Source organism: Microtus pennsylvanicus, chromosome 10 (assembly GCF_037038515.1).
Source record: "Microtus pennsylvanicus isolate mMicPen1 chromosome 10, mMicPen1.hap1, whole genome shotgun sequence".
NCBI classification, from domain to species: domain Eukaryota; kingdom Metazoa; phylum Chordata; class Mammalia; order Rodentia; family Cricetidae; genus Microtus; species Microtus pennsylvanicus.
The window spans coordinates 27802912-27816592 of NC_134588.1; the positions used below are offsets into that span (position 1 = coordinate 27802912).

The 13681-nt window shown below is 49.4% G+C and overlaps 1 protein-coding gene across 29 annotated transcripts in view; it reads right to left on the reverse strand.

Annotated features, from left to right (window-relative positions):
- The window catches only part of Nfasc (neurofascin), a 162165-nt gene that overhangs the window by 124567 nt on the left and 23917 nt on the right, over positions 1-13681 (reverse strand). Inside the window, exon 1 of one of the 29 annotated variants that reach the window (XM_075987925.1) lies at positions 4442-4613. The exons of 27 other annotated variants lie outside the window; for them this stretch is intronic. The gene's annotated coding sequence lies outside the window, so the exon portion shown is untranslated. Of the gene's footprint in view, positions 1-4441; positions 4614-13681 lie in introns of those variants that run through there. One more of the 29 variants, XM_075987908.1, reaches the window with a different exon arrangement.

A 13681-nucleotide genomic window follows, 5' to 3' on the forward strand; every position in this document is an offset into this window, starting at 1 on the left:
TCAGCTTGATATAGTGTGTACACACATACACACACACACACACACACACACACACACACACACACACACACACACACACACATATATATCAAGTCTACCTGACTCCTCATCTATAAAATAAGGACTATGGTATCTACCTCACCATGCTGCTGAAGGGACTACTGGAGATAAATATATATTTGATATATATTTATATATGTCAAAGCTCACCTACTGTGATCTTAACAAACGCACATTTTCCTGAGAGTTACTGTACCTCAGTACAGTTGACTTTGAAAGTGAAGAGAAGGGTGTAGCGGAGAGGCAGAGGGAGTGCTTAGCGTCTGAGAGGCTCCAACACCACAGAGTCAACAACAAAACAACAACTAAAGTACACCTGGCACTGCTTAGCCAGCCCATTATCAGTCTTTGACCTCACAGTAGCCACAGCAGGAAAGCTGAGGGGTGTGGAGGGATGAGCTAACACCCCCCCCCCCCCGTGTCCCACCCCACTGTAGGCCAAAGCCGTCAGCCACTCAGGATCGCACAAGTTCCTGACTGTATGGCCTCTTGGATAATCTGCAAGCATTTTGCTGAATGCTCCCTCACAGCCTGCTTTTGAAGAAAGAAATACCTTATCTGTTAATACTGTATTTGTATTACTCAGCCACCTCCAGATTCCCATCTCTGTCCTCCGCCAGTTCCCCTGCCCCACCCCCACCCCCAGCAACTGCTTACTGAGAGGCTAACAGCCTTTCCTCCCCATCCTTGTCTGACCTTAAGACCTCCAGGGACCCTGGAAAGCTCGATCCTCCCTTCCATCTTCAGGCTAGTCTGTGTGAGAGATGGACCTGTGGCCACGGATCTAGGCATCTGGAGGAAGAACCACAGCAGAAGGCTTGGGTTTGCTCACTTAGAAACCCAGCGCCCATGTAACAGAAATTCAGATATGTTGATATTAATCTTCTTTAATCCACACCTTCTAGAGGCCCAGTGGTTCCCAGGGAAACGCAAAGACCCATGCGTAAGTCCTTGCTCTCCCACCTAATCACTGTGTGGCAGGCCATAGGCAAGTCAGCCAGTCTACCTGTCTCCTCGTCTACAAAATAAGGACTGTGGCATCTACCTCACCGGGCTGCTGACGGGACTACTGGAGAATGTATGTCGAAAGAATACAGCAGTGGAAATTTCCTTGACCAGCGTGAGGGACACACACTGTTCACGCCGTAAATCTCCCAGACCAGCTGAGTTCACACCAGCACACAGATGTGGGTCCTCACAAATTTTTAAAGTTGAGAGAAGATCTTTTGAGGGATGAAAAGGATGCTTGAGTCTCGGGGACGTGCACACTGTGGTGAGGGTCAAACCAGGTGGGAGGCTACAGAAGAAAGGGAGAGGAGAGGGCATGGGGCTGAGAAGGACAGGAGGTGGGGCAGGTGCCATCAGGACAAGAGCCAGAGGGTGGAGGGGGCGGAGGATCCAGAATGACTGCTGGGGATGCAAGACCTGGAGGCGGGGCCCCAGGGAGCCTGTCATAGCACAAAAAGGGTATGGAATAAAGCCAGGTCCCCAGGCAGTGGAGACACTGCTGAGCTGTGAGGAAGACAGTGGAAGTCAGAACTGGCACCAAAGGCAAGAGAGCTCACCTCCAGAGACCCCAAACAGGGCCGAAGACATTCTGGGCAGAACTAGCCCACAGTGGGCATGCAGCCCAGTGCTGGCTCCCCCAACTATGGGGTGCAGCGGGAAGCAGGTAAGTGGGCTGGAGTTAGGAGCCCGAGCCAGGCTTGGCTGTGGGCATGTGTTGGTACACAAGGGCACATCTACAGGGCCTGTACTCTAGTATGAAGTGGCTTGGGGCTGAGGAAGCCATGGGCTCACGGATGGGAGCACTCCCTCCTCCTCCTTCCTCCTGTGCTCCTGGTTTCAGGAATCAGTTTATCAGCCATGGCAAAGTTCAAGAGGCAGGTAAGATTAATATCACCCTCATCAGTGAGGAGACTGGGGATCACACAGCTGACAGGAAGCTGGAGAGAGGAGAAAAACAACTCCTTGGAGCTACTGGCTTACCTCTGCAGCAGCAGAGAGGAAGAAGCCATTAGAGGAGCACCAGAGCCACCTGGACCGCTCACAGGTCCCAGTCAAGGCCTTTTCCTCTCCCTTTTCAGACCACAGCAGCTTCCCTAGCACATGCAATAGGGCGCTGGGTTCTCCTTACAGAGGCAGAGCACAGCCGTAGCTTTATGATGGGAATCAGGGGAACAGAGGGAGGCAGAAGCCTAGGGCTTCTTTCTATGTAATAGACACACCCTGCTGAAGGTGTAATGACCATCAAGTCCAGGCTACTCTCCAGTTCCTCAGGGGTGGTTTCCCCCTCTCTAGGAATTCTCCAGCAACCGTGGCCTTTCTCTAGATCCAACATCCCAGCATGGGTCTTAGAATGGCCTATATTTACTGACCCACAGTCAGGCATCTCATATAGACACGTAACTGCTGGTATAAAGTCCAAAACACAGTGGCCGTGATGCTCAGAAAGAAAACCTCTGAGTGGTCGTCGATCCAGAGTCGAGCCTGTGGCAGTGCCTAAAGAACAGGCGTTCTCCAAGCTCCCTAAGGAAGAACACTCCACACAGCCCCCTCGCTGGCAGGAAGTATTTCTTTGCATCAGACTTAGTCTTACTAGTGGTCACCAAGATAATCCACTCTGTTGCCCAGCCCTGAGAAGTCAGGATAAGAGGTTCTAGAATGTATACTCCTGTGCCTGGTCACCGGCTGCGACATCAGGCAGCATGCTAACTTTTCCGGGTTTCTGTTTCCTTGTTTCTAAGTTGTTGGGAGCACTGTAAAAATATGGGTATCAGTACTCAGGGAAAGGCCTGTCCTGGGGTAAAACCTCAGGGGAGCAAGGACAGTGACTAAAGTCATCATGACTCCTGACTTTGTTTCCACCAGGGAGAAAGAGACTTCCCTGGTTCCTTCCAGTATACCATGAGCCTCGACCTCAGAGAAAGAACTGACCAGCAACTTGACCTACTTCAGCCTCTATGCAGAAGGTCTTGTCTGGGTTCCTAATCCTTCCTGTAACTTCCCACAATAACTGGCAAGAATATGACAGAGCCAATAGTTCCCACTCTTGCCCCTGAAAGGCATGTCAGAGGTCACTGGGTCATTCCTCCAAGCCAGGTGTCTTCCAGGCAGCTGTGGTTGATTGACAACGCAGGCCACATCTTCTCTAGACAGAAACTCAGGTGGCATGGCATGTACATCAGAGAAAGAGCCTGTTCCCAGAACCGGCAGGTGCTTTCTCGGACTGTGGGGGCTGGGAGAACTGTGATTCTGTGGATGTCTCTTCCTCAGGCCCCGTGGAAGCTGGGTAAGGGTGTGCTGGGCCCTGCTTTGTTCTCCATGGTGAGGGAGCATCCTAGGTGTCCCCATTTCCTGACACTTCCCTTGGGGAAGGATGCAAATGCCTTTAGGGAGGCTGAGCCTTCAGGCTTCAGTGAGTGACGGGAATGTTCCTCCAGGACTTGGGGTCTGTTCCTTCTGGACCTAATGCAGCCTTTCTGAGTTAGATAAGGTCACTGAGTCTTTAACCCAAAGGCAACTTTCAAATCACTGTGTCTAAACTTCTGCCTCAAAAAGCCTGTCCCCATGAGCTTAAGACAGACCGCCCTCCTGCAGTCTTCACACACACACACACACACACACACACACACACACACACACACACACCCGCCACACCTCCTCTTAGACAATGCTGTCCTTGGAATGAGGTTTTCCACCCCAGAAGAGTGACAGGCAAGAGCTGACCCATAGGACAAGGACCAGGTGATGGCCATCGGGTTCCAACAGAGCCAAGTGACTTAATCTGGTTCCCTGTTCTCATTCAAAACTGACAGGAATCAAGGTCTCTCAGAATCAGCACTTGTTCTCTTCACAAGGAATCAACCGACAAAACACACAATCCCCAGCTCTTCCCAGTGGCAGCCCTGCAGCTCTGCCCTGACATCCAGAGGCACCAACACTGAGTCAGCCTTGGCTGGAGGGAGAAGTGGCTTGGGTTCCGAATGCCCAGAGTAGAGGGTGGAGAACTGTGGCAGAGGATGTTCCCCAGAGGGAAAGAGCCAGAGCCAACCCAGTCCTTGTAACAGGGTGTGCACCCTCAAATCGTCCCCTGACAGCTCTCCAGCGGTTCTCTTTCCTGGACGGCCCTCATTCACAGACCAGGTTGCCTCTGCCCACCCTCCTCAGGGCTTTCAGACTCGACCCTTGCCTTCTTCCTTATGAAATTTTAGCTTGTTAAGAACACAAGACCCTCATCATCGCTCTCTGCCTGTCTGCTAACCCTGATCAAACCACCCCTGGGCTAGGAGGTCCCACCATACACCTCCAGGGAGCCTGGGAGGGTCAGAGCAGAATGGGGGAGGAGTGGGCAGGAGGCCAAGTGCAGAGGGGAGCTTACCATTCACCGCTCCTGGCTTGTCTGGCGGCGTCTCGTCAGGAGCTGTCCTTGTGGACAGTTTGACAGGAAAAAGCTGACTTTTCTTAGGCCCTGGGCAAACTAAAGCTTTTATAAAATCCCAGCTAGAGCCTCTCCCCTGAGTGCTGGCCTTCTGTAGAGAAGCAAAGACAGCAGCTCTACCCCCAGGAGGAATTAAAATCATTCCTGGTGCCCCTGCTCCCTGCCAGCCCCCACTTGCCACCTCCAAGGCCTGTGTAACATAAACAGGGCTTTATTATCTCAAGCCCACCACGTCCTCTGAGAGTGCTGTAAATGGAACACCACACAATAACTTGTTTATTAATAATGGCCTGTCCCCTCCCTCAGCCTGGCTCACTTGCTCACCGCTGGGTCCCCCTCATGCATAATGGAGAAGCTGTGTGGCCTGTGACACAAGCCAGGCTGTGCTCTTCAGGCTGAGCGGATAGATGGGGAGAGGTACCAGGCTGGGCCAGGCTCCCTAAGGTGGGGGCAATGGGGAGCAGACCTCCCCCAGTTATAATCCAAAGACGTAATGTTAGTGGGGGAGGGAGTGCTGAGTGGTGGCTCTGGGTCCAGCCCTGCCCGATACGCACATCCTACATAAACCCATGCCAGGGCTATCCAACAGCAATCCTGTTCTACCCAGGGCACACAAGGCTCTCTGCAGCCTCCACACACCGGCTCACTTCTGTATAAAGGTCTGGGGGCAGACTTCTCTCTTCCATTCAACACTCCACGACACTCTAGATACAAGTAAGACCACCTCACCAGCCCCTTTTGTGGACTAAGCAACTCCGATCCCAGCAGTGACCCTTCAGGAACCAACTTCCTCCTCCACCACCCTCTTTCCCCTCTGATGGGCAAGCTGGAGTGAGTCGTAGTTTCTGGAGAGCAGATCTCAGCAACAGCCTCCTGGAGGAAGTCCAGAACATCTAAACATCTTTAAAATGTTTACACCCTTTGTCCTGAGCTTCATTTCTGAAAGTGAATCTTAAATGAAAAATATCAAGGATGATAGGAATATTTAAATCAGAGCTCATGCAAAGGCATACACCCGCAGAGTCTGTGGGAGCAATGTTCTAAGCCCTGCAGACATCCAGACCAACAGACACATAAGCCTCAACAGACACGCAAGCGCCCTTCATGTTTGATGCTGTCTGCATAGCACCTGTGCCTGCTATTACTCATCCTCACAGTACTTATAATTGCTAGAACAATCTAAACAACGTGTAAATCATTGCTCTACCATACTGTTTAAGGAACTATGGCAAGAAAAAAGTCCACACATGTTCATACAGACAGATTTTTTTCCTGAACATTAGTTGGACCCGTAATTTCAAACCTATATACATGAAAGGATATTTTCATAAAGGCAAAAATGGAAGTAGTAGAACACAGCTATTGCTATGGAAAATGACAATTACAGTATGTCCGCAGTTTGAAAGAAAATAGAAATGAAAATTGCAAATTCTGAAACCAAAGGACCTGGGTTCAAAATTTGCCTCTGTCTTTTATAGGCTGTGTTAATGGGGGAAAGGTACTTAGCTTCTCTGGGACTTCATTTCCTTATTTGCATGTCAAATTGCAAGGACTCAATGAATGACAGGGCCTGATGTACATGGTAAATATTTTTAAAGTTTAAACTATCATCATAAGCAATGAAACATGATGATGAAATAATATCCGACACTATCTTAATGAAATAGAAAACTAAGTGGAAAACGTAAATGATGAAAGCAGAATGTTGTTGCTGAGAGTGAAATTATGGACAATGTGCAGGCTCCCCTTATGTCCACAGTTTCTACATTTTCTGGAAAGGACATAAACAACTGTTAACAGGAAAAACTGTCCACAGGAGTATGGTGGTTGGAGCACTGGAGATGGTGGCCTCAGTTTGGATATGGCCATCCCTGAGGGACATGCTTATCCTGGGTGACTTGTCTGCCCACCACACCGGGCACCTATCAGGTCAACAGCTCTTGCCTCTGGATTCTCCAAGCCCGTGTCCTGCCCCAAGCCCTGATTCTCTCCAGGGCTGGTGACGAGCCATTTCTCTGGCCTACAACAAACACAGCCTGTGACATTTGTTGGGGACAGGGAGAGATGGAGAAGGGGTCATGGAGGAGGGCTGGTTTAGGGCTCAGAGTCGGAACAGAGCAGGTGCCCTGGGTGTGGCTAGGTGGCTGAGTCTGTCTCCCTCTTCCAGGTGAATGGGGGGGGGAGAGATAATGCCAAACCCAGATTTAGCCCACAGTCAAGAGAAACAGACATGGAGGTGGGCTTCTGAGGAGCTGTGTGTACAGTCAGGTGAGTTCCCCTGGTGGCTGCAGAGTGGGGGGGGGGCCCAGAAGGTACCTGCTTCCTTCACTGCCTCCCACTTCCCTGCTGCAGGAGTTCAGCTCAGCCATGTTTTGCCATTCCCATGGCTTTTGTCTGGGCAGCCTACCAGCCCCCTCTCAAAACCTCGTGGAGATACGTCTCCTTTCCCAGCCCAGGGAGCTGACTCTCCAGAAGGAAAGCGGGAGGGGGAGAAAAGTGGAGAGGAATAGCAGGCAGCAGAGGAATGCGGGCAAAGGAGAGATCTGCCGGTCCACCTGAATGTGGGTCACATTTGCAGAGAACAGCAGGCAAGCCAGTTCAGGGTGGCTGTGGTGACAGCTGGCAGGCCTGGAGGAGCACTCATGCTATCCTGGCCAGGCAGCTAAGTCACGCTCTCCACTGCTTCCCATCCTCAGGGTCGCTTGCCTGCCGGCCATAACCCCACCCCCAGGCAACCTCATGCACCAAGTCCAACCGGCTGGTTCCTTCTGTGGAATCAGAGCTGCAATACCATGACTTGGGGGGTTGCTAGCTTTTGTGGCCGAAGACTGCCAGACAGAGGGAACAGGGGTAGGCTGAGCAAGCCAGAAGCCTCCACCCATTCCTGTTAGCTGATGGCTGACTTCATCTCTGGGTACAAACTCGGGTCCAGATTGGAAATCAAATGTTATTACAATGGGTAATCTGAAATCACAATAGGTTCTGTCTGAAGAGCTTAGGCAGAAGGTGGGTATCCCTCTCAGAGCTGCAGAAAGCTTGGCACTGAGGGGCAGGTGGGCCACAACCATCCCTGAGGTCTTGTCCCGGACTGAACTAGTGTGCACAGGGCTCGCAGCAGCTGTGGGGAAGTCCATCACTGAAGCCAGCCAAGTCAATGTGCTATCGTGACTGTCTGCTTGATAGGAATGGGAAAGCCCGGAGAGCGATGAAACACATCTCTGGGACTGTCTGGGAACGTGTTTATAGAGAAGATGAACCAAGGGGAAGGCCCAGCCTGAGTGAGGGTAGCACAATTCGCTGGGCCGTGTGCCTGGCTGGAATCAAGGGAAAAAGTTCCTGCAGACATTGTGTTTCCTGGTTGCTGTGAGAACTGTTCTGCTCTGCCATGTTTCCATGCTGGACCGACATCTCTGGAGCCACAGGCAAAACAAGCAAGTCCTCTCTTGAGCTATGTCACGGTCCTGTGAACATCTGACTAGCACGAGCCTCTAGAGCAGTCATGGCCAAGAAGGGACCACATGTGCCTGTCCCTGTCTCTGCTCAGGTGTGGTCATATGGGTCGGTCTGCGGCTGTGCCAATGTGTGGCTGTGCAATTGTGAGTCTGTGGGAGGCATGGTGTGTGTCTCTGGGGAAAGGCTTTGGTCTCTCTGCATGTATGCATGGGTGCTCCAGTGGGTGTGTGCATGTGTGGTCCAGGGAGTATTTTAAAGTGTCTGTGTGCACCTGGCTGGTGTGTGGGTACATCTGTTCTACGATATCTGACTATCTTGTTGTAAATATGTGTCTTAGTATGACTCAGTATACATGGGTTCAAGTCTGTCTCTGGTGTATACAAACATTTCAGTAGGCGTGTATGCAGCTGGGTTTACAGGCTACTCTTGCTAGTGGTAGTGGTATGTATGTGTGTGTCTGGTGTGGTGTGCTGGATAAACCTGTGTTTTAAAATTGAGTCTTCCACATTTTCTTTATCCATTCTTCGGTTGAGGGGCATCTAGGTTGTTTTCAGGTTCTGGCTATGACAAATAATACTGCAATGAACATAGTTGAACAAATGTCTTTGTAGTATGATTGAGTATCTTTTGGGCACATGCCCAAGAATGGTATCACTGTATCCTGAAGTAGGTTGATTCCCAATTTTCTGAGAAACCGCCATACAGATTTCCAAAGTGGTTGTACAAGTTTGCATTCCCACCAGCAATGGATGAGTGTTCCCCTTACTCCACATCCTCTCCAGTATAATAAGCTATCATTGGTGTTTTTGATCTTAGTCATTCTGACAGGTGTAAGATGGTATCTCAGTGTTATTTTGATTTGTATTTCCTTGATGGCTAAGGATGTGAACATTTCCTTAAGTATCTTTTGGCCATTTGAGATTCGTCTGTTGAGAATTATCTGTTTAGTTCTGTACCCAATTTTTAAACTGGGTTATTTAGAATTTTAATGTCTAAACTAGTCCCTCTGGATGTGGTTGACAGTTGAATTGCTGGGGCAGACTGACGGGGCACTGGCAGTAGCACCAGGCTTTATCCCTATTGTATGCACTGGCTTTTAGGGATCCTTTTCTCTTTGGATGTATACCTTGCTCAGCCTAGATATAGTAGGGAGGGCCTTGTACCTTCCCCAAAACAATGTGCCTTACCCTCTCTGAGGATTGGATGGGGGTGGGGTGGGAGGGTATGTGGAGGGAATGGGAGGAGGGGAGGGAGTGGGAACTTGGATTGGTATTTTTTAAAACTCTAATAAATAAAATAATATAAAATAAAATTGAGTCTTCCAGTCTTGATATGATTTCCATTCTAGTTCCTGTATATGTGCTTGTTGGATGCATGTCTACCTTGACCTATGTCTCCATGTGTGCATGGTGCATGTGTGTGTGTGTGTGTGTGCATGTGTGTGTGGCCCATGGTATATGCGCGTATATGTGCCCACGGTATCTATAGAGGCAGAAGCTAAGGATGGGAGGACTCGCAGCTCCACAGTCTCCCTGTTATTACCAGGAAATTCTCCAGTTGAAAACAGAACAGCACTGAGAAACTCTTCGACAGGTGACCCCTAGGGATGATCTCCTGTTCTGCAGATTACAACCCACCTGCCCCAAGTAGACTTCCGCCCCAAGTGAACATCCAGAGGTCTCGCTGCCAACACACGGGGATCAAATGCACTGCTTTCTCCCAGAGGCAGAGGAAGGCCATGTCCACACCTTGTCCTTTTCTGATCCTAAGTTTCTCACTTCATCTCTTTCAGGAGAGCCCTGACTGGGCCCGTCCTCTAGGGCCAAGTGCCATGCTCCCTCCTCCATGAGGTCTGTCAGTCCTTCAGTTGGAAGTGGGTAGCCCTGCCCTTGGTTTTTAGAGCAAGTCCTGTATGTCCTCTCTAAGCACAGGTTCCATTCTCCTTCTGTTGTGGTAATTAGCAGCCCACCATAATTGCCATCAGGAAGCCCGCCTTTTCTTTGCTGTTTCTTGGCGACCTCAGCTGATGTCTTGTACTGACCTACGATGCCAACAAGCTGGAGAGGGAAGAGCAGGTACCATCTGAAGCTATGAGAGCTGGTAGGGACAAGGTGAGAGCCGGAAAGTCACCAGGTCAGACATACTGCAGGACCAGGAATGGCCTTTTTATGTCTCTGGACTCAAACTCTGCGTGTGAAGAAGGCAGCTTCTTCATTCTCAAGAGACACGACTACCTGAAAACTGACCTCCCTCACGGACTTGGCATGGCTCCCAAGGTCCCATCCATACTGGAATTTACTTCTGTCTCTTGCCACCAACATGGCTGCCTCATCAGATGCACTCCCCAAGGCTGAGGTTCTCCTGCATGGGCTGAGCTTCATCTCTGTGAAGGTGGGCTTGGTTGGTCTCCATCCATGACCATTTAGACATGACAGTTCCCAGAGCAGAGCAAACCCTGACAGTCGCTGGCAGAGAGGGGACAGGAAGTCCTCTCTAAGGCCTGGTGCTAGAAACAGTACCTTGACAAACTAAACAGAGAGGTACCACATGACAAACAGTTTCACCCCTAGATGTGTATATCCGAAAGAACTGAAAACAGGAATCTGGATATTTACAAATGCTCATTTCACCATGATTCGTGACAGCATCATGTGAAAACAACCGGACTGTCCTCAAGAACAAGAGGAAAATACGATACGATATATCTATACAGCAGAATATTACCTAGTCATAAAAAAGGTAAAGGGGCTGGGCATGTGGCTCAGTCAATACAGCGCTTGCATACTTGGATTTGGTCCCCCACTAGCATAAATAAATGAAGAGAGAATAAATTCAGATACATGCTATAATGTGGGTGAACCCTAAAAACATTATGTCGGAATTAGAGAGATGGTTTAGGGTTAAGAGTACTGGTTGCTCTTCCAAGGGACCCAGGTTGGATTTGCAGCACCCGCATGGTAGCTCACAACTGTCTATAACTCCAACTCCAGAGGATCCAATGTCTTCTGTTCTACTGGATCCTGCACATATGTGGAACACAGAGCTCATACAGTCCCAGCGTATACATAAAAATAAAATATAAACACTTCAAAAAAGTAAAATCTTAAAAAAATTATGCCAAGTGAAAAAAGAAAACAGACACAAAGGGACAAAGCTGGTATGATTTCCCGTCCATGGATGAGCCGAAATAAGCGATCCCTAGAGACGAGAACTGGACTATAAAGGAGGTGGGGAAAGGGTAGCTACTGCTTGACGGCTCGGTGTCTAGCTGCAGAACTTCGGAAGGTGAGGGTGGCAACTGCTGCCCGGTGCTCTGGATATAGACAATGCCAGTCTATTATAAACTTGAAATGACTAAAATCATTTAAGTGTCTGTATATCCATATTTCAAACTTAGAAAAAAAGGCTGCAGCATCCTGCCCTGCTTTGCCAGCCAGCACTAATATGTGACCCCAAAGAAATGACTCCTGGGAAAGCATTTTCCGAGGAGCTACTTCCCCTGGGGGCAGGATTCTTCAAATCTTGGAGTGAGTTACCGTGGTGACGAGTGGCAAGGGGACCTATACTTGGCTCTGAAATTCCCCTGACCTTGTCATCTACTTTCAGTCCTGGTTGCAAATGAGGACAGTGTCGCCATCCTCCGGTGCCTCTGACATTTCCTAAGAAGCTGACAGAGCCTCTTTAGACATCCCCCTCCCCAAAGCCACTCCCTGGACCTCCATCCGCCCTCTCTGTCTTTGCCAGCTTTGGGCTTCCAACAAGGAGGAGATTCACTCCACCCATTTGGTCAAACATCCTGGCACACCAGCCTAGGTATTTTGCCCAACGCTTCTTTTCCAGAACATTCCAAAGCTGGCTAAAATGCTTCCCTTTTAAAGGTCATTCCTGACAGTCCAGGTAGGAGGCATGCTATCTAAAATATTCAGAACTTAACTCGCCAGCCTCCCTTCTCTTCACATTGCCACCCCAAAGGCAAAAGGACAAAGGCAGCAGTATTCTCTGTGTGGTCCCCTCTCTAGGTTCCCTTCATCCTTAGTAAGATGGGCACACCTGTTCTAAGTCTGGGTCCCTCGCTGGCTCTTTCCGGAGAACCCAGTGTTGGTATAACCATCTCAACCACACTTGCTGGTTCTATTTTAGACTTCATTCCCTTAAAACTCCTGAAACTCAAATCTTCCTTTCATTTCCTAAAGGCGTACATAATTCAATAACCATTCATAGCAGCTTTTATTATAAACCTAGAAAGCTGTCTGACTCGTCTCTCAAATGAATTGGAATTTATACATTTAAATGAGTGTTGTCTTCTTCAGAGAGGTCCCCGGGGAGCCTCTCTACACAGCTGACAATGTGCTGCTCACGCTTAGAGCAGGAGTTTCCTTTTCTTTCCTTCTTTCTTTGTTTTTCTTTTTTAGCTCTCTCTGTGGCACCGCCATCAAAGCCTACTGCACACTTTGTAGCAGGCCCCATGGAGGTATGATCGCATCCCACAGAGTACACGCGATTTCTTTTCCTTGGGCTGAAAGATGGAGCTGAGAATGGGAGAGATAGAGAGGGGTGGCACAGCCAGCAATGGCATTCACTGCCAAAAGCAAAGGAAGACAGGGGGAGCTTTCAAGGCTACGGCCCGAGAAGATGAAATTATATTCTGCGTGTTGGCTTCGATAAAGAAACAATGTGCAGCTTCAGGTGGTGGCAGCGCGTAAGTGAATCAGATCCCATGGCTATGAAAAGTGGCGAGAAAGAACTCCACCGCTGTCCCGACATTCCCTGAGAGGGCTTCGACCATGGTACTTGGTTTTGACCAGGGACTCAGAACCAGAAACTTCTCTCAAGAGGCCCCCAGACATGAGCCTGAGGGCAGCATAGGGAGCAGCAGGTAGTCTCCAAAACAGACATAAAAAGGTAAGCTAGAACTGCCCTTCCTTCAGGAATTAAACTCTGAACCGCCACGTGACCTGGCCCGCTGCCGGGTGCACCCTCAAAGAGTTGAAAACGGTACCCAAAGGAAGCTTGCACAAGAAAGTGCTCACGACAGTGGCTTTTCCATCAGTCAGGAGGGTAGAAATGGCCAAACCGCCTGTCAGCAGACAAGTGGGTAAGTGGGCCATTCGGACGAGGGCATCAGGTATGATTCTCACCAGATCCATGGTTTAAGCCGTGCAAACACAATGAGTGGAAGAGGCCAGACACCCAAAGTCACATTAATGATTCTAGCTACACATGTCCAGAGCAGCAGAGTCTGCAGAGGCAGAACAAGAGGCTGCCAGGGACTAGCAACCAGAAAGGAAAATGGCTGCTTAACTGGCAGGGGGTTTCCTCTGGGGGTAATTGAGGTCCTGGGACTAAACGTCAATGAATTATACACTTGTATAATTGTATAACTTGAGCTCAGTACTGAAGGCCGGCATGTGAAAGGCCCCGGGTTCAAACCCCAACAGTGAAGAGAAAAACAAGACAAATGTAAATTCTATGTATATGTTTTTCTACAAGAAAGAAAGGGATAGAGTCTGTTCCGCATACTATCAGGAGATGTCTGCAAACAGGAGAACAGTAACTGTGGAACCCAGTTAGCAACTCTCCCAGGCAGGAGGACTGAGATCCTCAAAAGCAGCAAAGTGGACAGGGCAATTTAGAGGATGCTGCCCTGCAACAATCAGCCTTACTCCCTGGCCTTTTATGGACTCAAACCATCAGGCCTGTCATAAACACTGTTTGAGGAGGCCTGTG